This window comes from Lissotriton vulgaris, unplaced genomic scaffold (genome assembly GCF_964263255.1).
Source record: "Lissotriton vulgaris unplaced genomic scaffold, aLisVul1.2 SCAFFOLD_453, whole genome shotgun sequence".
Taxonomy (NCBI): Eukaryota; Metazoa; Chordata; class Amphibia; order Caudata; family Salamandridae; genus Lissotriton; species Lissotriton vulgaris.
In genome coordinates, this window is record NW_028254176.1 from 220,371 (window position 1) to 245,636 (window position 25,266).

The 25,266-nt window shown below is 47.0% G+C and overlaps 1 long non-coding RNA gene across 1 annotated transcript in view; it reads left to right on the plus strand.

Annotated features, from left to right (window-relative positions):
• Positions 1-10,583, plus strand: part of LOC147659651 (uncharacterized) — a 49,923-nt gene extending 39,340 nt beyond the window's left edge. The window contains exon 3 of the long non-coding RNA XR_015307191.1: positions 10,316-10,583. This is a non-coding gene — a long non-coding RNA (uncharacterized LOC147659651). The remainder of the gene's footprint in view (positions 1-10,315) is intronic.
• Positions 10,584-25,266: the final 14,683 nt, after the last annotated feature.

The window sequence follows — 25,266 nt, forward strand, 5'->3', positions numbered from 1 at the left end:
AGATCGTGCCTTTATACCTTGACATAGACTTTTCTCATGACTTACACTCTTGTTGGACCGGAAGGGGCACCCAGAGCGCTATATCATAGTGGGTAAAGGCTATCGCGTTGACTGGGAGCTACGCAGCATGACTGCTGTGGTGACAGCATACCATGAAGTGATCAGTAGAAGTGAACTGGCCGTTTTACCTGTGTCACTGGATGAGGCTTACAGGCCCACTCATGTAAAGCTCTGCTTCTGTGTGCTCAACTCACCACTGGCCTACACCAAGTTAGTATGTAGCGCTGTTCAGCGTGTGTGTTGTATGCATGTGCTGTGTGTATGTGTGCCTGTGAATGGTGCAATACAAGGAGGACTCTGGGTTCCATTTAGGGAGACCAAGGGCTGACTGGAGGAGCATGTGGAGGTAGAGGAATCCCCCAAGACATACTTGTGGATTGCAGTATTCCTGTGAGCTGGCTGGGACACACACTTCAGAAAGAAGAGCCAGGCTCTTCAGTTCACTTCAAAGGCTGCTTTTTGATACAGGAAAAAGACCCTGAAAAGGAGCCTGGGCGCATCTCAGTAAAGAGTAGGAGCCGATAAGAGAATCATACAGAGTAGGGTTGTGTCCCTGCGGTAACCTTTTGAGGCATATATCACTGTGGCTGACACCCAAGCGTGAACTTCTAGTCGCTCCCATGGCCTGTATTGTGGCACTATCAGATTTGGAGTAGCTCCTGTTGTGCAGTGATTTCTGGAGGAAAGGCAGAGGAGTAGGCACTTCAAGGGGAAGTAGACCCACAACACAACGTCATAGACTCAGCCCCTAAATCACATTTGGTGTCTGGAAATGGACTATAAGAAGAGAAGCTTGAGGCTCCCAAAATTGTCAACAATCAAGCAGCCAGCCAGGCTTTGCGAGAAGGCTAAGCCCTGCAACACTTCTGCTTGTGACCAGGGCTGGGTGCTAAGACCTGACAGTCTCCTGGTCGGGTGAAGTGACATCCAAGACCACCTGACCCTGGAACACCAGTGCATGCCTGCTTGACAAGATCAGTCTGCCCTGTGAGGAAGAGGAGAACGCTTGCAGGTAACGCGGTCCGGGGGGGGGGGGGGGGGGGGGGAGAAGGGTCCTGGTGAGTGGGTCCCTTTAACAAGGTGTGAGGAGGTGGCTACTGCACTGAGTGAGCCAGGGTGTAGATTCAAGTTGGAAACCTGTATGCCAGAGGTGGTCACCATGAAGTTAGCCTTGGTTGCACCGATCAGGCTGTTGCCTTTGTGCAGAGGGAAGTCGGCAACTCCATGTGACAGAAGAGGCCACAGTGAAGATTACTTCCGTACCGATCAGGCCACAGACTGTGTGCTGACTGAAGTTGGCAGCCCCATATGCCAGAGGGTGCCACCATGAAATCTACTGCTGTGCCGATTGTCTCGTAGTCTGTGTGCAGGGATGTCGAAGACTCCGTCTGCCAGAGGGTGCTTCCATGAAGATTACTGCCATGCCAATCAGACCATAGCTCGTGCATGGAGTGAAGTCACTGACCTCATAAACCAGAGGGTGGGTGGAGCGCCATGAAGAGGAAATTACTGCTGTGCTGATAGGGCTGTCGCCCCTGTGCTGAGTAAAGGTGGATGACCCAGTATGCCAGAGGGGGCCACAAGGGAGGACAAGGGACATTGCCTGGTGTCAGCCATCCTTGAGAGAAGAGGCCGCCTTGGTGACTCATGTAGGCCCAAGCCCCATACTGAGGGGCAGAACAGGAGCAACTGACCCCTCTACTTGTGGGGAATGTATTGTCTCACCAGAGGAAGCACCTCAGCCCCTGTAGAGCCGTGAATACTACTCACCAACAGCAGCAACTGCAACTCTTCGCAACATCTGTGAGTGATATGCTCCGTGAAACTCAGGTCTCACAATCCCTGGAGGAGTAGGTAAGACTGATCGTAGGACTGGAAGTCCCTTCAGGAACTTGTCATGAAGGCATAGCGCTTCGGGCACTGGAACTCTTTTGATGTTTGGAAGAGTCGGAAGGGGGCTCCTGAGACTTGAACTCCTGTTAGTGCTTAACCTGAATGTCGCCTATAGTGATTGGGCAATAACCTCTACTGTTAGTGAGAAGAAAGTGGAACTCAGTGACTTATCTATCGAACACTAGAGCCCTGACCCCAGGAGACTCTGTGTATTGTTTGCGTATGCTGTATTTCACTTTATTTTCGCATATAAATGCTCCTTTTTTCATATAATCAAGTATTTATCTGACAGTCATTTATTGCTGCTATTGAATGTATTTTGAGTTGTGATCCTGTGATCACTCCACTGTATCTACCTCCCATCCAACAAGTGTGTTGCTTTTCGACCCAAGCTACTAGTGAGAGTCAAGTGATGAAGGAGAACATGGCCCAATTGCTTGAGACCCGCAGCAAGTCAGGCCCCCGGCATCAGGAATAAAAGGCCTCAACCCCACAGTTTGGCTCAATAGCTCCTACTTGCCCCGTAGGCCACTAAAATCGGTTCTGACAATTGACAGCAATCAGTGGGACATCTAACATTTATGAGCCCTGGATGCAGGTGTGGCTTTGTTTGGTAGTGTAGGTTTACAGTAAGATAAATCCCAAACTTTCCTCACCATCCCACCTTATCATGAGTCGAAGAGAATAGAGGCATTTGGCTAGCTTATCTTTTCCTCCATAAGCCTTGATCAGCGATCAGTAAACACAAGCTGTTTTGCGATCAGTAAACATCAACTGTCTTCTAGGCTGCTATTCGCATTTCCTGTGGGATACGGCGAGCCAGGTTTTACTGGCGGTTCCATGCGATGTCCGGGCGTCCCTGACCCAAGCTATTCAGGATGACTGTAATGTAGCTACGTTTTTTATTTGCTCTGGCTTGGACACGACTGACTGCTTAGGTCGGGCGATGGGTACAAGTGTGGCACTTTGGGGCCATACCTGGATGTGGTCTATGGCCTCATAATTGATGTGCAAGCAACCTTCATGGACATGCCATTTGATGGCTCTCACTTTTTTGGTGAGAAAACAGACTTCGCCATAGAACATTTTAAAGAAATCAGGGCAATGGCACATTATTTAGCGCCTGTCTGTCCCACTCAGACAATTTCCTGCTGCATTATTTACCCCTTTTGAGCCTTCTGTAGCTGTTTCCAAAACTGCAAGTGTCAAACCCTGTGACAAGCCCAGCAGGCCTTATTTCAAAGGCACTGTCCTAGGCATCGGGGACAATGGCCAGCTCAGTCCCCAAACCCCCAGGAGGATGCAGCCACAAACCTCTTTAGAATGTCCTTCGTGGCACAAAGTCACCCTGTTGGGGGCAGCATCAGCATTTCCTCAACGGGTGGCAAGCAATTACATCAGACAAAGGGGTTCTCCAAATTGCCAATCGGAGCTATGCCCTCCAGTTTTTTTCTACCCCATCTCACCTTTCACCACCATCAGAATGGAGGATGGCATGTCAGTCTTCCAGCAGGAAGTAAAGGCCTTTCTGGTCAAAGGGACAACTTGAGGGTTCCAACCTCAAAAGTAGGAACTCTTTGTTAATCCAGTTCCTTCCAGCATGGGTTTACTATCAACATGCTGAAGTCACACCAGATTCCTATGCAGATAGTTCTATTCATTCAAGCCATTTTGGATACAGCATTGTTTTGTGCCTTTCCCCCACAATGGAGAGTCAGGACATTTGGGCTATGATCCCGATGTTTCAGCCTCTGTCATGGATGACTCTGAGGCTGCTGAGATTGTTGGCCTCCTGCATCATGCTGGTGAAATATGCCAAATGGCTTATACTGGCTCTGCAGTGGTATCTGAAGTCCCAGAGGGTACAGAACCAGTTGAATCTGACAGTTTGTATCCAGATTTAGGAGGAGACTGAAAAAGACTTGCACAGGTGGCTGCTGTACCGGACTGGGTCAGTGGTAAGCATCTCATCTTACCCCATCCAGATATGACAGTAGTGATGGATCCATCACTTTTAGGTTTGGGAGGTCATCTAGGAGAGGTGGGGATTAGAGGCCTCTGGTCTTCAGCAAAATCTCGACTCAACATCAGTTTTATGGACTTGAGGGTGATTAGCTTGACTTTGAAGGCCTTCTTGCCTACCATCAGGAGAAGGCAGATTCATGTGCTCATGGACAACACCTCTGCCATGTGGTACTGCAACAGGCAGAGTAGGATATTATCTTGAATCTTGTGGTAGCAGGCTCTATGCGTCTTGAAGTGGCTGGCCTGCAATGGAATTTCTTTGGTGGTGAACTACCTGGCGGTATCTCTAAATAACAGGGTGGACAAACTCAACCACCCAAACTTTGCGGAGTACGAATGGCAGCTACATACAGAGGTGGTTCAGAGCTTTTTCTATCAGTAGAAAGAACTCCTGGCTTGATTTTATTTCTCCACAGCCAAGAATGTGCAATATAAGCTCTTTTCGATCTTAAAGTTCTCAAGAAGGTTTTCTCTCCAAGACGCATTCTGCCTAGAGTGGTACTTGGAACTCAATGCTTTGCCCTCATGCGTAGATTTCTAAATAAGACTGGGAATGACCAGACCCAGGTTATCCTAGCGGCACCGGATTAGGCCAGGAGAGTGTGGTGCCCGTACATCTTGGGCATGAGCATCTGTCCTCTACTGAATCTACCCCTTTGAAAGGATCTTTTGTTGCAGCACCAGGGCATGGTGCTGCACCCGGACCTGCGCAATCTCCATCTCCATAATTGGAGATTGAACAGCTGCAGTTGAACTCATTTGACCTTCTTCTTGAGGCTGTTGTATGTCATGTTGGTGGAGAGGTATTCCTCTACAAAATCAGTGTACAACAGTTGTTGGGACAAATTTGTAGTTTGATGTGGCACTTGCCAAATCGACCCACTATAGCCACATTTTCTAATGTTTTGTTGTCTGTTTTGTCCCTGGCCTAGTAAGGACTTGCTTTAGGCACTGTACCAGGCTTTGCTTCCCATTATCTTTTTGCGTTTTCCAGATCAGCCTTCATTGGTTTGAGATTTCTGAAAGGCTTGTTTTGCAACATTTATTTCGCCAATGCACAGTTGTCCATTCCTCCTGACCCTCAGAATGGTTTGCCTCATTGCCATAATGGCAGCGTGATGTGTGAGTGAGATTCAGCCTCTTTCTGTCCAACCACGTTGTACCACGTTCTTTCACGATAATCCGATGTTGAGGACCCAAGCTTTTATTTTGCCAAAAATAGATCACCATTTCACATCAACCAGGCTATCACCCTTAAGGCATTCACTAACCTGCCTCATGACATAAGACAAAGAGAGGCAACATAAAAGCAGTTAAGTAATCAAAGAAATGTTCTTGAGTCTTCTGTAATGGTTTCAACCAAGTGCACATGCAGCCAACGCATTTCTCCCAAAACAGGGCTTTATCAGGGAAATGTGAGCACCTCCCAACGGTTTGGTAGGGTGCCAGGTGTCACTTCTGAGTGTGTGTTCCTCTCAAGATAATGTAGTCTTGGGGTTTGAATACGCAGGTTCTGATAAGAGCCAAATACAAAAGTCATCCAGAAGAGTGATGCTTGACGGGCGTATTGAATGGACTAGCATGGAAATAGGCTCTCCCTCACGTGTAGGAGACGTGATTAGTTCTTGTAGTGAGCTCCACAATAGATCAACATGTTGGGTAAAAGATTTGTAGCCGGGAGCTCAATTATCCGTGTACGGCATGAGTGTCCAGAACATCAAGGCAAACAGACTGAAGAGTAATCAGTCCACTGGATTTACTCCACCTCAGCCCTTAAAAATGGAGTGATACTCCATTGTTTGGACCCCAAGAGAGCCATATGTTTTTACATTGATCACACAATAGAACATCAAGTGCTCGTTGTGGGGTTTGCTGCCGCAAAGAAGGGCAAGGAAGCGTAGCATTTGTCGATGGATTGTCCTCTGCATCATGATCTCCTATGCAGTGGCTAACAAACAACCTCCGGAAGGACTACGGGCTCATTCCACCAAAGCTGCTACCACTACTTTGGCACAAGGAGTGCCTCTTCTGGAGATTTGTCTGGCGATTATGTGGGCATTGGTAAACACGTTCATGAAGCACAACTTCCGTCGAGGTGGGCATTTTTCTCTTTCAATCCTTCAGCACTTTTTGGTATTAGCCAATTCACTGACCCACCACGTGGGGGGGTACTGCTATGGTATCTCACAAGGTGTGAAATCTGCAGGTAGGACTATCTATCAGAAGAACAAATTACTTACCTGCGGTAATGCTCTTTCTGGTGGATACTCTATCTGACCACAGATTACAGACCCACCTCCTTGTTCTGTGAACTGGACTCTATTCCATCTAAAAAAAAAAAAATAGTGAAAGGTTCTGCACATTTATCTTGCCAGTCTGTATCAGGGCTCTATATCTGAGGGCATGAAGAGCCTAAGAAAGCAACTGACGTCAGTCCACTCGTTACTTCTGGTGGGAGACAACGGCGGCAGAGCGACACGATACCACTCACCGGTGCTCAGGTGTACTGCTCTAAAAGTTTCCAAATCCAGTTTGACACCTCGGGTAATATTCACAAGGTGAGGAAACTGCAGTTAGATAGAGTATCCACCAGAAGCATTACCGATGGCAAATAACTTGCTCATTACAACCACCTTAAGTATCAAAATAGAATTTAATTATTACTGTACAGAACTAATCCCTAGCTAAGTATTGATAGGTGTTGCCTCAAACTTTACTAGGGAGCTTGATCACTAGAGGCCTGGGAACTAGGTGCAATAATATTGCACCTGGGGCCCGATGTAGGTAATTAAATGTTACCACTTCTTAAATACTGAATGATACCGAATCGGTATTTAAGTAGTGGTAAAATAGAGGGGGGGATGTAGGTAAAACAGAATCGGTAAATACCGAATCATTAAGATTCGGTATTTACCGATTCTGTAAATACCGAATCGGTAATGCCCATTGATTCCTACGGGCATTGAAGCCCATAGGAATCAATGGACATTACCGAATCGGTATTTACCGATTCAGTAAATACCGATTTCAGCAAGGGTGCAGGGGGTGTCACTTTGACACCCTCTAGCACCCCAATTCCGGACTTGTGTGCCATGTGGCACACAGACATGCCCTAAGGGCATGTCTGTGTGTCACATTGCACAGGTGTGCATGCACAGATGTGCATGCACACCTGAATTCGGTATTTTACCACCCAATAGGATTGGGTGGTAAAATACAGATTCTAAAGGGCCTGTCTGTAAATTTACTGATTCGGTAAATTTACAGAATCGGTAAAATATAGGCCCCCTACATCTGAAAACCCACTTACATCGGGCCCCTGGTGTTACGGTACAAAGACTCGGGTGAGATTTAACATCAGGAATGAAAACAGAGTCAATGCACTGCTTTCTGCAACTCTTCCTAAATTACAGCCGTTTTTCCATGTTTGTTCCCACTGACTTTTTGCAGATGACATGTGATCCTGTTTGGCTGAAAACTGGAGTTTTTAGCTGTAAAGTGGCCCACCGGCCCACCTGGAATAGGCCCTTATGTATGCAAATGAAGACATTTCTTGGGAGATCTTCCCATATAACCAAACATTTTCTGCAGTCACAGTTTATTTCATCATCTTAGTCTAATTTGTAATTAGATTAGAAAACCAAATAGAATGTATTTTCTTTCAAAATTTAATTAGGGAAAATCTCTCTACCAAATTAAAACCCCAAGATGCTATGGAAACCTTCTTCCATAGAAGAAGTCTTGAGACAAATGATTTCAGGGTTTAGGAAGAGCAAGGCCACTGCATTATCATCCGGGCAGTAGTTACATGTTTCTGCTGTCAAATAAGGCCCTCCAGTTTTCCCTGATTACTCTTTACCCATGCACTCATGACACATGAGCTTGACGACACAAACTAGTGAACGAGGAATGTGCTCCTATTAAGCAGACCAATCTCTGATCCTTAGTCACTGTAAATATATCCTCAACATTGAGGAGGCGTAGAGGTAAACACATTTTGGTATTTGATCACTACAAGACCAAATGTGTTACACAGCTAAGCAGAATAATCTATAAGAAATGAACATTGGCAAATTCAGTGTGTTTTCTAATGCGTGCACATTAAAGCCAGTCAAGAAATAAATGTCGGTCTGTATTGATTTGTTTCTATTTCAAATGAAGTTTCTATTTCAAATAAAGTGGGCTATGATTGTAAAGTAGTTCGACAAGCAGTTAAATGCAAGCAAGTAAGTGGAAACCGAAGGATACAGCCAAACAGCCAGTAGCATTTGATCAGCAGCGGGTGCTGCCAATTCGACTTGGGGGGACCAGCACTGCAAAAAAAATATTAAAAAGAAAACACACTTACCTTCCGCTGCCAGCAACCCGAACTACTCTCTCTCTGCGCTGTGTTACTACAATCCCCAGGAGCATAGGTTCCCAGACTTCCTCAGCAAACCCAGCATTTCTCTTGTGCATTTACTCCCAGCATGAGCGCTTCTCTCATGCAGTTACTCCCAACATGAAAGAAGCGCTTTCATTAGGCGGAGCGGGCCAGTTTAAAGCTCCAGCAGGGACTGGGAGCTTGTGGCCCTGAGCACTGATAATATCTCCCAGGAACAGCCTGAAGATATCAAAGTGTGCATGTCATTTTGGCCGGCCTAGGACGGTCAACCAAACAGACATGCACACTTTCAGTGCATAAAACCACTCCTCTCCCTCCTACTTGTGGGAATTAAAACATTTCTGTTATCTTTGCTTTTGCATTATTCTATGTAAGTTAGCATTCGCTGTACCATTTTATGTTTGCCCGCCATTTTGAACCATGTTCGAAACTACTCCTTGCCTTTTTCGAGAAACAGGTTGTGGTAAGTTTTGTTTCTCCAAGGTTGGTCGTTGCTTTGCTAATGAATACACTGTTTTTATTAATGCATACCTTTCCCACTAGATATAGGCCGTCTCCCACAAGTCTAGTGTCGGGCATGGACAGAGCGACCTTGAGTAGGGGATAGTGTGTGCCCGGCCTCCAAATCGAAACCTATCCTTCTATACCTCTTTGTTTGGCTGCATCTGCCTGGAAAATTCCATTATGGGCGTGCCTCCATTGGTTCTGAATTGTACATTATGTAAATCCATGTTTGCTGATCCCAGTCCCTCTGCAGCACTCCTAAGAGACTGGGTAGACCGGGATCCGCTCAAGTGTATCTGAATAAATATAGATTGGTTATATAGTCTCTACTGTCTGGCCGACTCTTCATTTGGTATGGAAGGCAGAGAGGTGGTTATGAGTGACCCGAGTGACCCTAATTTGGCCACTTTCTTCATACTGTAGCCGAGGCATGGCCCTGCCCGCTCCAGACTCGTGGACTGTAAGTGAAAAATAAAATTACAATAAAATAGTTTTATTGACCTTTTATTTTTCTTCTGTCTGCAGCATTTCACCAGTGGGGCGACACGCCCCCCACCATAGCGGAGGAGTCGCCCTTGCATTAGAATACTTCACTGTGATGAGCCAAAACGTAATTGACAAAGTTTTAAGCCAATGACAAATAGAGGCTGGCCAAATTAAGCCAATGGGTTAAAGAAGAAGACCCAAATCCCAGTCTATGTATAATGAAAGCTGCACTGTCAACCCAGTCCTAAAATGACAAAACTGCCAGTGAGTGGAACAGCATCACATGATGCAGAGGGCAATCACAAAATGAGTTTGCAGTGAGAGGGAGTGGGTGCCAATCACAAAATTAAACACACCGCAGACGTACAGTGTAAGTGCTCACACTAGTTCACCCTCGTTCCCCTCTTCTTTGCCTCATGGGCTTACTTTCTTCTGTGACTGCCCTCTTAGTTATCTCCACCTGCCTACCTCAGAGGCCTGACTCTGTTGTGTCCAACATGTACCTCATAACCACCTGACATTTCTTTTAGCTACAGCCCTCAAGATTGATTTTTTTTATTTATTGTTTTTTTTCAGTATCCTCTAGCTAGCTTCTAATTAACCACTATCCCAAAAGTAATTTGCTGCTTCATGTCTGACAAATTAGGATACGAGTTGAATTGCACTGCCTTGGAAGTATCTGTACCTTCAAGACTGTCAGTTTTTGCACTGTAGTCCTCCCCAAAGGTCTGACTGAGAAGAATCCCTACAGACTTATTTCTCTGGGATGATTGAAAAGTACCACTAAGAAACCTCTGTTGTGATTAAGACGTTATCGCTCAGCATGCAATGCCAGTCCTTACAGTTAGCTGCATTGTCTTTTTCTTCTTGCACTTTGCATCTTTCTATCTTGTATGAATTTACAATAATCATCGTTTTATCTAGATAAATATTCATAACACAATCTGTATGTTTTCCTTCTAGTCCATCCAGCTCAGATTGGAGCTTGCAGCGGAGCTTGGGACAGGAATATCGATCTGGGAGCTAGGACAAGGCCTGGATTACTTTTACGACCTGCTGTGAAGTGACAGAACAACTGGAGCTAATAATAAAGGACTGTCCTGGCACATTGTTCAGATTGAGTCATGGGACCTTAAGGGTGGTCTGTGTGATAGTCAGGAGAGGATTGTTATTTGTATTGCAGTCTTTTTGTATCTGATGCCTTACTTAGTAAAATCCACCACTTTTGCCCACTTCTGTCTCAAGTGTTCCTTTCAAAACCCCAATGCAGATGCATGAAATGGCTGAAATAATGTGGGATGTCTTTCATTTAATTAAGATACGTGTAAAATGCTGCCTTTACTACTAAAGTATCCGCAACCCACTAATGTCACGTACACCAGATGTATTGTACAAATTGAGCACGTTATTCAAGCATTTAGAGTGGAAATCAGAATTTCTTCAGGTGAGAATTTGACAACCCGCATCCAGGTTAATGGATTCACAACTTCTTAGGTAGTTACACCTTCAGACAATGATAGCAATGTGCGCAGGTGAGCAGCATTGGGACGCTCACCTGCATTACAAAAGGGAAGCCTTTCGCCAATGCGTAGCAGACAGGCAGACCTAGGGCACCACCCTCTGGGTACTTCTATTGGCCTTACCATGAATGTTATTTTAAACTTTTAGTATTTTCCACTGCTGTTGTGTAGTTCCTAAAAATACATAGGTTCTGCTTGTTTGTTGGACAACATAAACTAAGGGATTGGTGTCTTGACTGATTACGAACACCCCCACAGGATATGTCAGCCTATATATCAGCTAGCTCATAATGCCAGTATAAGCCCCCGAACCTTACCAAGGAGTGTAAAGTTTCTGGCAACCATTGAACATGACAACCCATGACCCTTCAGGGTTGTGAAAAAAGTACAGTACTTTTTGCTTAGTCAATCATGATCACTTAGTCTCGAAGAGATACACGGAATAAACATTGGGGATGGTTTCAATAAGCATTTATTGAACCAGCGTCATTCTAGTATAAAACGTATGTGCTGTGACAATCAGTAGACAGAAGCAAACGTAAGAGATTACAAACACCAAGAGTGAACAGTTGATACATTTCTACCATGGCGCTAAAGCAATTCATATATGCAGGAAGATATAAACACAGTCATCTTTGCGTACTCCTGTGATGCAGACCCTACCTAAGTGTACCGAGCCTGTATGTGGGTGTGAAGCCAAGAATCTACTAGGAAAAAGCCAACCCCAGGACCTGATGGGAGAGAATGAAGGACACCGTCTTGGTCACGAGTTCGACACCCCGCAAGTGATGTCAGACCACTGCATGTTGAAGCCTCAGCCTGCAAGGCCCTAAGTGTCAGTGTCAGCGTAGAAGCATCTCCTCCGTTATCCAATGAAGGAGCAGTTTGTTTATACAAAAAAGGTAACCTCGGGGGTTCTACCACAATCGATATGTTGTAAGTACGATTAGGTAAAGGAGCCTAAATCAATAATTTTAACTTTGTAAAGTAGCCCTGTTGCCCTAGGATGAAGATAGAGATGACTTTTGTACAGAGTATGTTAATCCTGTTAAATACGTCACGTGCAGGGGATTAAGATATGATGGTAAGAATCCTCATGCATAATTAATAAGGCTAGTTTCAAGGAACCCAATCGACATTTTTTCAGCACATAACTGGGTAAAAGGTCATTGATAAAACTGTTATGCAGAGCAAGGTAGAACAAATGTAGGTAAAAGGTTACTTTGCTACTTAGGCCTATGTTAGGAAACATAACACTGCAAAAAAAACAATGTTAGCATTTGGTATTAGTTAACAGACTGAGGGATTTACAGGGGGAATACTCAGCAATACCAAGTATTCTTCGATCTGTGATTTCAAATATAACATAACCGGCACACAACGCATTTTAATTTAAGGCTCAACTACTAGTCAGTCAGTCAGTCCTAGACTTTATTTCGAATTTAAAAAACTCATAAAAGTTGAAACAACATACACAGAGAGGTGAAAATAAAATTTAATAAAATGTATCCCACATACATCTTGAAAGAATATCTAAAATTGAAACAGCCACCCTGGAAGTTCAATATAACACAATAAATAGCTTAAAACACTAAAATGCACCCGGGCAGTGCTGCCGTCTGAGGAACCAGCCTTCATTAGTTCAAATTACAAAAAATCATCAATATAATAAAGTGCATAATGCTAGATTGATCATATAAACGTACATGACATGGACATAAGCCTCCTTTCTTTCCAGCCAATCACCCACACCCAGCCTAGGAACTTTGCAACGGCAATCACTATAGGCCCTTTCACAGATGTTTTGAGGATCCTGAATGCCTCGCTGCTGGACCTGGTCTCCAAGTTTGAACATATAGGTTTCAGGCAGCAGAGCCTAGGTTTACGGTACACTGGGCAATCAAAGAAAATATGTTCCAATGATTCGTTCACATCAGGACAAAAGGGACAGTTGCTGATATTTGAGCATCTGTTAGTACTTTGCTCTTTTCCTCCCAGCTCCTCGGTCTGCCACGGGTTTCCCGTTTGAGCAGAGGGAGCCAGGATGCATCACTCTGTTTACTTCAACTGTGCTCTAACGGCCGCCATCTTGGACACTTGTTCCCAGCTGAGCATCATTGGGACATTCACCTGAGTTACAAAAGGGCAGCCTGGTGCTGATGCGCAGCGGCTGTGCCAAGTGGGCGTGCCAAAGGCAAGCCCGTCTGCGCCCATCCGGGTCCAGGACTCCTGCCCCTTCTATGACTCCCAGAAATATATAGTCCCCGCATCAGCTTATGACACTCTGCCCAAGGTGTGCAGAAGCATGCCGCTTGTCGCTCTATCCCTCAGCTTACAATGCTAGCTGTAAATACTGTGGCTTTTCCTGTAATTCCAGAAATCCACCATAATCTCTAACAACACACCCAATGTCGGTCTTTTGGTGGCTAAGGGTAGGAATACCTTGGAAAGCGATGTCCTGACTAGAAACAGTAGCTGTTTCTACAGCTTAAAATGTCACTCTCTGAACTGTCACCAGCCGCACTTAAACCACTTTCTCGTAGATAATGACCCTGATGCCATGTTCTTGACAGAAACATGGTTGCAAGAAGCATTTATGCCAAATGTAATTGCTGCTCTACCATATAATTATTGTACTGTGAGAAGGAACTGCAGGGATAAGATAGATGGCGGTTTTGCCATTATCAACAACATGTTTCGGTGTAAAACTTGGGTGCTTCCCTCATCAGTTTGTGAAGCTCTTCTCTCAGAAACAGCAAGGAACTATTCAACATCGTCAAAGAATTCACTAACCCCTCCGCCGGCACTAACGACATCACTCCCTCCCAAGATCTCTGCGACTCTCTAGCCTCGTTCTTCCACAACAAAATCGCCGAAATACATAACAGCTTTGAAAACCATTCCGAAGACCAGTCCACTCCACCCACCTCCGAACCAAAACTGCACCCTAACAACCTTTGCGCCTGGAACTCAATCACCACCGAAGACACCATCCGCCTGATGAACTCCATCCACTTAGGATCACCAACCGACCCATGTCCCCACCACATTTTCAACAAAGCAGACTCCATCATTGCACCCCATCCCGAGACGTCATCAACTGCTCCCTCAACTCCGCTACCTTCCCGGAAAGCTGGAAACATGCCGAACTGAGCGCCCTCCTGAAGAAACCCACAGCAGACCCCACTGAGCTTAAGAACTACTGCCCCATTTCGCTCCTCCCATTCCCTGCCAAAGTCATTGAGAAAGCAGTCAACAGTCAACTCGCCACCTTCCTCGAATCCAACAAATCCATCAACCCCTCACAGTCCGGCTTCCGAGCCAAACACAGCACCGAAACCGTCCTCATCGCTGCAACAGACGACATCCGAATACTACTGGACAACGGAGAAACAGTCGCTCTCATCTTACTTGACCTCTCCGCAGCCTTCGACACAGTCTGTCATAGAACCCTCATACAACGCCTCAGCAATGTCGGAATACAAGGAAAAGCATTGGACTGGATCATCTCGTTCCTCACCGGAAGATCACAGAGAGTCCGCCTCCCCCCTTTCAAATCAGAGGCCACCGAAGTCATCTGCGGCGTACCACAAGGATCATCACTCAGTCCCACCCTCTTCAACGTATACATGAGTCCCCTCGCCTCCATCGCACGCCAACACAACCTCAACATCATATCCTACGCAGACGACACCCAGCTGATCCTCTCCGTCACCAAAGACCCAAACACCGCCAAAACCAACTTACACGAAGGAATGAAAGAAGTAGCCGAATGGATGAAGAACAGCCGTTTAAAACTAAACTCGGACAAAACAGAAGTCCTCATCCTAGGGCCATCCCCCTCTGCCTGGGACGACTCATGGTGGCCTCCGGCCCTCGGAACCGCACCCATACCTACGGACCATGCACGTAACCTGGGCTTCATCCTGGACTCCTCCCTCTCGATGACCAGACAGGTCAACGCAGTCTCATCATCTTGCTTCAACATTCTACGAATGCTCAAAAAAATCTTCTGTTGGATCCCCACCGAAACAAGAAAGACGGTCACCCACGCACTGGTCACAAGCCGACTGGATTACGGAAACACCCTCTACGCCGGAACCACAGCCAAACTACAGAAAAAACTCCAACGCATCCAAAATGCCTCAGCCAGACTCATTTTGGACATCCCTCGGCAAGCTCACATCTCCGGCCACCTGAAAGACCTCCATTGGCTCCCTGTCAACAAGAGAATAATGTTTCGTCTCCTCACCCACGCACACAAAGCCCTCTACGACCTAGGACCCGAATGCCTCAACACGCGTCTATCTTTCTACACCCCCTCCCGACAACTCCGATCGTCCAATCAAGCCCTCCCCGCAATTCCGCGCATCCACAGATCCACCATGGGAGGAAGATCCTTCTCCTACTTAGCGGCCAAAACCTGGAATTCTCTCCCCACCCACCTCCGCCTTACACAGAACCACCTCTCCTTCAGAAAGCAACTAAAAACTTGGATATTCGATAAATAAATACACCTTCCTCCCCCAAGCGCCTTGAGACCCTCTGGGTGAGTAGTGCGCTATACAAATTTTGGAACTTGAACTTGAACTCAGTCTTACGCCCAGATTCACTTTCTCTGGCGACTTAATTTATTGGTCTCCTGGCCATGCCGGGAACTGGTGCTCTACAATAACTGACTGTACTTCTCCATACCCTCCTGTTCCTTACTCACCCACGCAGCAAGAGGTTCTAATGTTATGGCCAGATTGGGCCAGATTCCACATCACTGCCCTCAACATGTGTTTATCGGATACCCTACCTCAACGAGTACGTCAGGTCACCCTTGATCTTCCTGTAGTTGACAACTGGCTTCGAAGCTCTCTTGACTCAACCTTGACAGATACATTCAAATCTGTGTCTGGACGGCATCCCGTTGCCCCTGTTTAACAACACCTTACAGGAAGAAAATAAACTCTGTAAATGACTCGAAAGAGTGATATGTTATGTTATGTTAAAATACATTTCTAGTGCGCGCAGCTACTCAAAAGAGTGTCCTGGCGCTAAAAGACAGAAAACACCAAACAAGCAAGGGGAATCAGAAGAGGAAAACAGAAAAAAAAGGAACCGGGGAGAGCTGAGAAAGTTATAGTGTCTGTTGAAACAGCCAAGTTTTCAATTGTTTCCTGAAAACGAGCAAATTAGTGACTTTCCTAAGTGGAAGAGGCAGCTTATTCCAAAGTCTGGCTACTAGCGCTTGAAAAGAGCGACCTTCTTTGCGAGCTCTAAAATATTTCGGAGTGGACATGAGATGTTGGTGGGCGAATCTTAATGATCTACCAGATATTTAAAAGGAGACTCTTCGAGAGATGTATTTAGCTCCTATCCCATGCAGGGCCTTAAAGGCCAGGACCAGGGCTTTGAAACCGATTCTACTGCGCACCGGTAAAGAGTGTAAATCCCTGAGATGGCGGGAAGTCCAATTTCTAGGCCCTAAGCTCAGAACAGCCCTGGCTGCCGTGTTCTGTACTACCTGCAATTTGTTGAGTAAGAACTCCGGAAGGCCCAGGTAGAGGACGTTGGCATAGTCCAGCCTTGAGATGATATGGGCCTGATTAACCATTTTTCTATGCTCAATCTGTAAGAGAAATAAAAACCTCATAAGCATCTTCAGGAGACCAAAACAGGTTCTGACTGTCTCTTGCACCTGTGGTGCCATAGAGAGGGCATCATCCATTTTTATTCCCAAGTTCTTTATGGTCCTAACCGCGGCCTGGGGAGGGGACATATCTTGAGACCACCATTGTTTCTATACATCCAGCTGGGAAAGCCAAAGAAAATTATCTCGGATTTATCTGAATTACATTTTAGATGGTTATGTTTGAACCAAGCGAAAGTTTCTTTTAGGCACTTGTTGATCTTTGATATGATAATTATTCAAAGCAAAAATATAAGACAGCTCTGAATATTTATCACACAGAAATGCTAGAGCCATCTTCTACTCTGAAAAACGTATCAAAAGCTCAAAACTGTCACAAAACCCTCTTCAAAGTGGTCCAAGACTTGTCTGATCTTAGCATTATTACTCCCCCTCCCTCACTCTCATGGGATCAATGTGAAGAGCCGGCAGATATTTTTGTCAACAAAGTGACAAACAGCCGCCTCACTTTAGCTTTAGCACAGCAGCGACTGGTAGTACCCAGCCTGGAAACTCCAGCTCACATTTTAACCCTTCTCCTCCCAAGGAAGCAATTTACTTGGACATGATGTGATCATCAGTCCAATTACAATCCTTTCTTCTCTTTGACTCCGATCGTCTTTTGGACCTACTGTGGTTTATTAAATCAGGTTCTTCACTTGATCCTCTGTCTAACCAAGCTCAGCACCCCAAGCCAACATCTCTTGCCCCTACTAGTTGATCTCCTGAATACTCTCTAAGTGAAGGTCACCTAGCCAAGCGTCAAAGCATTTTTTGTAAACAGATTTTATTTGCATTTTGTTGTTAACATTTGTCTAGTTAAATACATTTTTCGTGTTAGCTTCCGCCAATTTTTCCGCATTGCCATTATTCGGTTTGTTTAATGCATTAAGTATATATCACGCAGCTGTTCCTGTAATAACAAGCCCCGACAACTTCTCCCCCTCAAGCCCCCCCCAGCATCCCCACTGCAGGTCACTGTTATATCAGTCTATGTGTGCATGTGATGCTCTTTATTGGTTACTGTGATGATAACCCTCTCTCCCTTTGGTGTTCTTCATCTTTGAACCCCCTCTGGCCTCCCCTAGTTATCTTAGGATTCTTCCACTGATGGTGCCAGCTCGATGGCCCTTTCTGATTTGTGTCGTATTGAGCTTCCCTGTTGGGATTGTGTCTGCGGTGTTGTGCTTCCAGACTCCATTTCCTCATGTCACATGCTCTCTACAAGTGCCGCCCATTCCTTGGTCCTCTCAATATTGCCTAGTTCCCTTAGTGCAGAGGTCTTCAAACTTTTGAAGGTTGAGCCCCCCTCCCCCCCCCAGCTGAATTTTTGTAAATGTCGGGCCCCCCCACCACCTGACAGAAATTTCTGGAATCTGGTACACTACATAATTGACCGCCACCCGCATATCCCTGGCCATACCCGGCAAATAATGTTCAAAACAATGAGTGTTTCCTCCTTCTCCATGAATTCCCTCACTACCACTCACCAGCAATGCACCTCAGCTCTCTATAGCACCTTTCTGGCAAACATATAATTTTTTTTTATAGTGCTACTCATAGTTTCATCATACTCAGGGGCATATGTACAAGCACCTATAGACACCACACCATCACTTTTTACGACGTTGTGGTGGTGATAGGGGCATTGCCGTATTTACACAGCAGAGTTAAGCCACTTAACTTGGCTTAACACTGCCTTGTAAATACGGCCCTCTTTCATACTATGATTAGCGTGAAATGGTGGGCAGTGGGTGTTGCAGTGGGCGTTCCACTGCAACAGGCACTGATTTTCATGTTGCGCCCTATTTACAAGGGCAGCGTAAAAGTGAGGCAGCGTTAAAATTAAGAACAGGGAAAACCTGGTCTTAGGCTGGTGAAAGTAGGAGAAATGCATTATTTCTCCTCATTTTTCATTCATCCATGTGTGCTGCCTTGTGCAAAATGCCTTGTATTTGTACTCTTTAAAAACAAAATCCATTTTGTGATTTCTGTGTGTGCTGTATTAAGCAGCACACATGGAAGTGAGACAAATAGCATTTAAAGATTGTTTATGTACAGGAAGGTCCTGCACCCAGACACCCTTGAACTATGGTGCAATGGTGTCTGCGTTGGCACTACACTGCTAAGGGGAAACGCAAGGCTGCACCATATTGTTGTAAATATGGTGCAGCGTTTCTGAAGTGGCGGAGAGAGGCTTTAACCCATGACTGCTAAACGCCTCACTCCTCAACTTCCTTGAACATATGCCCCTCAGTTCTTTGATCTGCATGGTACACCTTCTTTGTAGCAGGCACATTAACCCTCTGTGCTGTGAGGGTGGCAGGAGGGCTCATGTGAGTGGACAGTGAGATATGCGACAGTGTGAGAGAAGGGTAAGTGGAGTGAATGCAGGGTGACTGAGCTGACCATATGAATTTGGGTGTGCATGTTAGTGCAGAGTGGGACTAATGAATGCATGGTTAGTGATGGGCTTGTTTAAGTGAGATTGCAGATTGAGCAGTGAGGGGGACAGGTGAGTGAAGTGTCACGTGAGTGGTGTTGCCAAGCAGGCCTGCGCAAATTAAATAAAACTAGAAAAATAAAGATGCGCAGTGAAATTCGTCCCAAAGCTGAAACCTGCACCTCATGCAAACTTCTCAGGAAAGATCTGCTCAACGAGTCCCTAGGAGGCCTCTGCAACACGTTATGAGATTACTTGCATTTTGATGTGAAACAGAGCCCGCACACTGCAGAGATGAACAGAGGCCCCTGCACGCATTTGTTTTCAGATATATAAGCGGCTCTATCCCCTCTCCAACCATATGGTTCACCTTTGTCTTCAGAAGGGCAGTTTAAACCCTTTATCAGTGCTGCACCCTCCCACAATAATTATGTTTCATTTACACCTGTGCTTAGTCCCTTTACAGCGGATTACATGGCTGAAAGAGAAATCTCGTATTGTTAATGAGGCTTTAATAGTTTTCACCCCTTCTTCGGGCCCCTGCAGCTTCACTCTGCCGTCTGTTTCTTTAATCAGTGGAGGACAAAGGTGAGATTTACGGCGGACTACGCGCCCCCCCTGAGACGGTGGCGCGCCCCCCCCCCCCCCCCCCAGGGGGGCGCGCCCCACAGATTGAAGAACTCTGCCTTAGTGCATGCCTAAGCAGGATCCTGCCTTAACAGCCCACCCATTTCTCCTATTCCCATTTTCACCTAGCTATGCTGGGCCCCCATGATGCGTTCCATCGACTAGTAATTTCTCTCTTGGCTAGAATGAAAGGCAAGTTCTGAAATTTGTTGGTGACCTTTGTTTTAGCTGTGTGGGGGAATAGGTTAAGAAGACAGTGTGCCCGTGTGCACTGGACCTCTCGTCGCGTCGATAATTCAAGCTGTTTCATTTGTCATTGCCTGCCAATGAGGAGTCAGATCCTGGCAGCGCCATAGCATATATAGAAGGTCCGCTCCCACCTCTCCATATCTCGGGCAGCCCGCATCTTCCCTATGGAAGTAGCGGTTAATACGATTTGGGGTGAGGTATGCCCGGTGTAGAATGTAAAAACTGATCAGCCTAAAGCAGGCATTTTTTTAGACCTTGAGCATCCTATCCATTGTGTTCTCCCAGTCTTTGTCCTCTAAGGGCCTGTCTAGGTCTTCTGTCCAGCAGTCTCTCAGCGCTGTCAGAGGTCTGATGGGGTCAGATTTATGGTCTGTAAAGGCAAGCGACCGGCTTTATGGAGCACCCTGCTGTCCCTATGTATCCACACATGGAGTGATTGTCTGGCTCTAAGTGGTCCAACCCCCAGTGCCTTCGTATGGCCCTGGTGATCATTCTATGTAGCAAAAACTGGCCGTGGGTGATACCCCTCTCCATTCTAAATGTGTCAAATGGGATCAATTCCCTGCCCTTGTATAAGTCTCCCACTTTTGTAACTCCTGCCTGTGTCCAGTCCTCTAGCCCCTCCACTGACCCCGCATGTAGTAGCTCTCGGATCATGGTCATTGGTAGGTCCGGGGAGTAGGGTCGTCAGGTCCGTGTCTTTTGGAGGCACCTGCGCCAGCATCGCTGTATCCATTTGTATTCTTTTGTGCATTCCCGCAACGTCCCCGCTGTTCTTAGGAGGGTGTGCAGTAGTATGTCTCCATCAGGGATGATGGGGCCTTCCTCCTTATCTGGTGTCAATCTCTTGGCTACGCACTGTGTAACCCTCTGTAGTTGCCTTGCCAGGTAGTATGATTCGAAGTCCGGGACAGATAGACCTTCCTCTGCTGCTGGGCGTTACAGTGTCGTGAGGGCCACCCTTCGTCAGCCAGTCCCCATATGAAAGCTGACAAGCATGAGTCAAGCTCTCGGAACCACGCACCCAGCACCCATACTGGAAGTGTGGTAAAGAAATATAGCATTCTGGGGAGAGCCACCATTTTTAACTGGGCGATCCTACCCGCCACTGATATGGGAGACCCCCCAAAAAAGCTATGCTATCCTTTAATGAGCATAATGCCTCCCTATGTTTCCTTCCTATAGGTCTAGCAGCGAATGACATATTTTAACTCCCAGGTATCTGAAGCAGTGAGGCTCCCACAGCAGGTCCCCTATCCCTCCGGTGGGGGTCTGTTGCCCACCATTGGGAAAAGGCGAGATTTCTGCCCGTCAACTTTGAGCCCCGATAGAGCCCCAAACTCCTCCATCATATCCTTGGCTTCTCGCAATTTCCCCTCTGGGTCTTTCAGGAATAAGAGAAGATCATCGGCATACAATGCGATGTGGTGCGCCTGTTTTCCCAGGCACAGGCCTCTGGTATCTATTGCCCATTCGAACCAAGCAGGCCAAGGGTTCCATGGCCAGAGCAAATAATAGGGGGGAGAGGGGGCATCCTTGACGTGTTCCCCTCTCCACCTGGTACTGCTCCGATATCATGCGGCCCGTGCGCACCCATGGCCAGTGGCTCCGAGTTTAGCACGCGCATCCACTATATTAAGCCCTAACCCACTCCCATCTTTTCTAGGACCGCATAGAGAAACCCCCATTTCAGGCTGTCAAATACCTTCTCTATGTCTATGACAAAGATCACTCCCGCCAGTTCCTCGTGTTCTCCCGCCTCCACTATGGAAAGGAGTCGTCTGACATTTAGAGTTGTGTTCTTTCCCGGTACAAACCCCGCCTGGTCTGGTGGACAAGAGTGGTCACATATGGGAAGAGGCTTGTCGCTAGCAGCTTGCTTAATATTTTAAAATCTAGATTGAGCATCAGCAATGGCCCACAGGCCGCACATTCTAGGGGGGATTTGTCCGGCTTGAGCAGGGAATCACTAGTGCTTCTCGTGTGGTCTTTGGGAGGTGTCCCTCCTCTCCGGTTGCTGTGTACATCTCCACAAGCCTGGGGGTTAGTTCCCCAATATATGTTGCATAGAACTCCTTCCGGAGCCCATCGGTTCCCAGAGTCTCACACTTGGCCAGTCCTTTAATGGCTGCCCTAACTTCGTGCTCCGAGATTCCTGCCCACAGATGGTCTTCATCGTCGTCAGTCAGGGTGGGAAGGGGGAGGGAAGCCAGAAACTTCCTTGTCTCCTCTCCCTCTCGGGCCCGAGCTTTTCAAGGAATCTACTAGTTATTTCAGTCTGTTTATATAGAGGATGTCCTGTTTGATCAGCTACTTACATTGTTATTGCCTCTACAGGCCAGGTTGACCAGCCAAGCCCGGAGTCTGCCCGCCTTATCCCGCACCGCATGGGTACGGTCCATGTATGTTTTGTGGTCAAAACATTGCAATTGTTCTTCTTGAACAGCCCCTTTCTCCTTCCTGTCCAGGGGTTCCTGTTGGAGCTCTGGGCCTTCAGGTTGTTGTATCTCTTGTCTCACAACACCTGGTCCGCCCTTTCCACGTCTGTTATTAATGTCCTACGGACCCCAATAGATGTCGCCATGCACCTTCCCCTGATAATGGTTTTAAGGCTTCCCACTCCATCAGTCTAGAGTCGGTGGAGTCTGCATTATCAGTGAAGTATGAAGTTATGTGTTCCCTAGTCTCCTGGAGGAAGACCTGATCATCTAGTGCTTCAGGTCTGAGGCGCCAGGTAGGAATGGGCTGGTGTTTCAATCCCCATTTTAGCCTCATCAGGACTGGGTTATGGTCCGATATCGTATGTGTTAGGTTCTTCACCCTTGTGTTAGGGCATGAATGTCAGGAGTACATAGGAAAGTGTCCAGGCGTACGTGTAGTTTGTTGGCATGTGAGAGTATTCTTTATCAAGTGTATACGTACATCTCCAGGTGTTGACCAGTCGCCATCCGGTCTGCCACCCGCTAAAGGCCTTCACCACTCTATGCACTGGTGAGTCCCTCAGCGGGGCTGGGATCGTTCCAAGGTAGGGTATGCTACACATTTAAAACCGCCTCCCATGATTATGGAATCAATCAAGTAGGGCGCTAGAATGCCAGACATCATATCCAGGAAGCCAACATGACCGGAGTTCGGCCTGTATATGTTAACTATTGTTACATCGTGTCCATCCAGTCTACCTGTGAGTATTATGTATCGGCCCTCTGGTCGATCCCGTGTCCTGTGTGTTGAAAGCGAACCCCCGCACTTATCCAGATCAGTACCCCTCTAGAAAACGCTGAGTATGCAGTGAAGTATGCCTGTCCTCTCCATCTGTGGTTAGTGCTACTCCCTCCAAAGCAAAGGTGTGGGTTTCCTGCAGTAGGGCGATGTGGACCCCTCGTCTGTTTAGGTGGGAGAATATTTAACGTCTCTTCTGCATGGTATGCATTCCCCTAATATTCCAAGACAATAGATTATATTTAATTTCACTACTCATTGCACTGTTTCTCCTCTCCCTCCATTCTTTGCTTGTTCCCTGGCTCTCCTCAAGAGACGCGTCATGCGGCCTGTATTGGCATTCAGCTTCTGATATTCTAACCAAAGCACCCTGCAATGTCCACAACTTAAAACGTTATAACCCCCATAACTCCCTCACCCCAGGACAAGTGAGAAGCTCTCCCCCATCCAAACTTTGCACCTGTGTGCAACAACTGATAGAATTAGAAACTCAATCAGGGTCAGACCAGGCGCTCTGTTCGGAGAGGAACAGTGCCTTCTTGCCTCGTCAGACTCCCGCATCCCCCCTCCCCAGTCCAGTGTTCTCATAGTTCAAGCTGTAAGCCTGGGTCCTGGGCCTAACCATCCCCGCTATGTCATGCCCTTCTGATGTGCTCCCCCCTTACTTATTCCTTCCTGCTATACTTGCATGGCCACCAACATTCAGATGATGTCATCTGCCGATCTGGGAGCCACATTCGGAAGTTCCTGACTGGCTCTCCCCATTATGCTGGAGCTTTAGTCCGAGTCTCTGGAGTCTTCCCCTGACAGCGAGGCAGTTTCACAGCTCTGTCTCTTTCTCATTGTACCTCTGCTTCAGTTGGGGCTCCCACAGTCTTTCCTCCTCTCTCTTTTTGGCGGGCTCGCCCCTTTTCCCGTTTGTCCTGTCTCTAGATGTCATGCTCACGTGGTGCCTGTTGTTCAATCCAGTCCCAAACCTCCTGTGGTGTATTAAAGATTTGTGTCCTGTCGGTTGTTGCCACTCTCAATTTAGCTGGGAGCATCATTGAATATTGTATGTCCAGCTGGCGCAGTTTCCTTTTGGCAGCCACATAGGATGCACTCTGCCTCTGGACCTCTCGAGAGAAGTCCGGGAATATTTGAACTGTGCTGTTGTCCACTACCAGTTGGCCCTTCAGTCGAGCTTGGCCTAGCACGTGGTCTCTGTCCTTGTAAAATAGAAGGCGTGCCACTACTGGTCATGGGGTCCCCCAAGGAGGGGGGCTCTCGCTGGTAGTCTTTGTGCTCACTCTAGGGAAAAGTAGGGAAAGAGTCCTTCTACCGCCACCCGGATGCAGATCCAGTCTTCTAGGTTTACAACCATATTAGCCCTCTCAATTTTTTCAAGCAGGCCAACGATTTGCAGGTTGTTGCGCCTAGTCCTGTTTTCGGGATCCTCTGCTCTGAGCTCCAGCATGTGCATCCTTTCTCCATATCTGGGAGTCTATTTGCTGTTGTGGCCAGCGTAGGTTTCATGTCATTGATATCACCTATAGCCGCCCTTAGCAGTCCCAGATATCCCCTGAGGGCATCAATCTCCATTTCCACCACCACTCTTGAGTCTCAATGGCTTGGAGTATGTCTTGGAGGGTAGGGCCTTCCGTGGTAACTCTCCCGGCACCGCGTCTGTCCACCCTCAATTTAGGGTCTCCCTGGTCGTCTGCTCCTGCTGTTCTGGATCATTTCTCCTGGACACCTTCCCCATGGTGGCTTCCCTTTGTACGTGCAGTTCTCTCAAATTAATTCTTCTACCTCTTCCCGTTCTGCTGTCCCGGTCCGGTATGGGGTCTAGGGTCTCTGTACCTGCAATGTTCGTCGCCGCTCTGGGGCACTTGTTATTGTTGTGGTGAGCCCCAGCGGGCTCCTTTGTCTCCAGTGAGGGCCGCACGCTTTGGCACCTCTCTTCTCTCCTTATGGCGCAGTGTTCCTGCAGTCCTGCTGGGTCTCCGCTCCTGAGGGTCTCAGTACTAAAGGTCTGGGCCTTAATTATTTAATTCCCCCACTCCTCCTGTTGTTCCAGCTAGGTGTGTCCCTCTGCCCCGTGCTCTTCTGCGGGGTATCTGTTTCACTTGCCATCGTCCTCTTCTCTAGTATGTGGCTTGGTGTGAGCTATCCTCGTGGTGCGAGATTCTCTACCCTA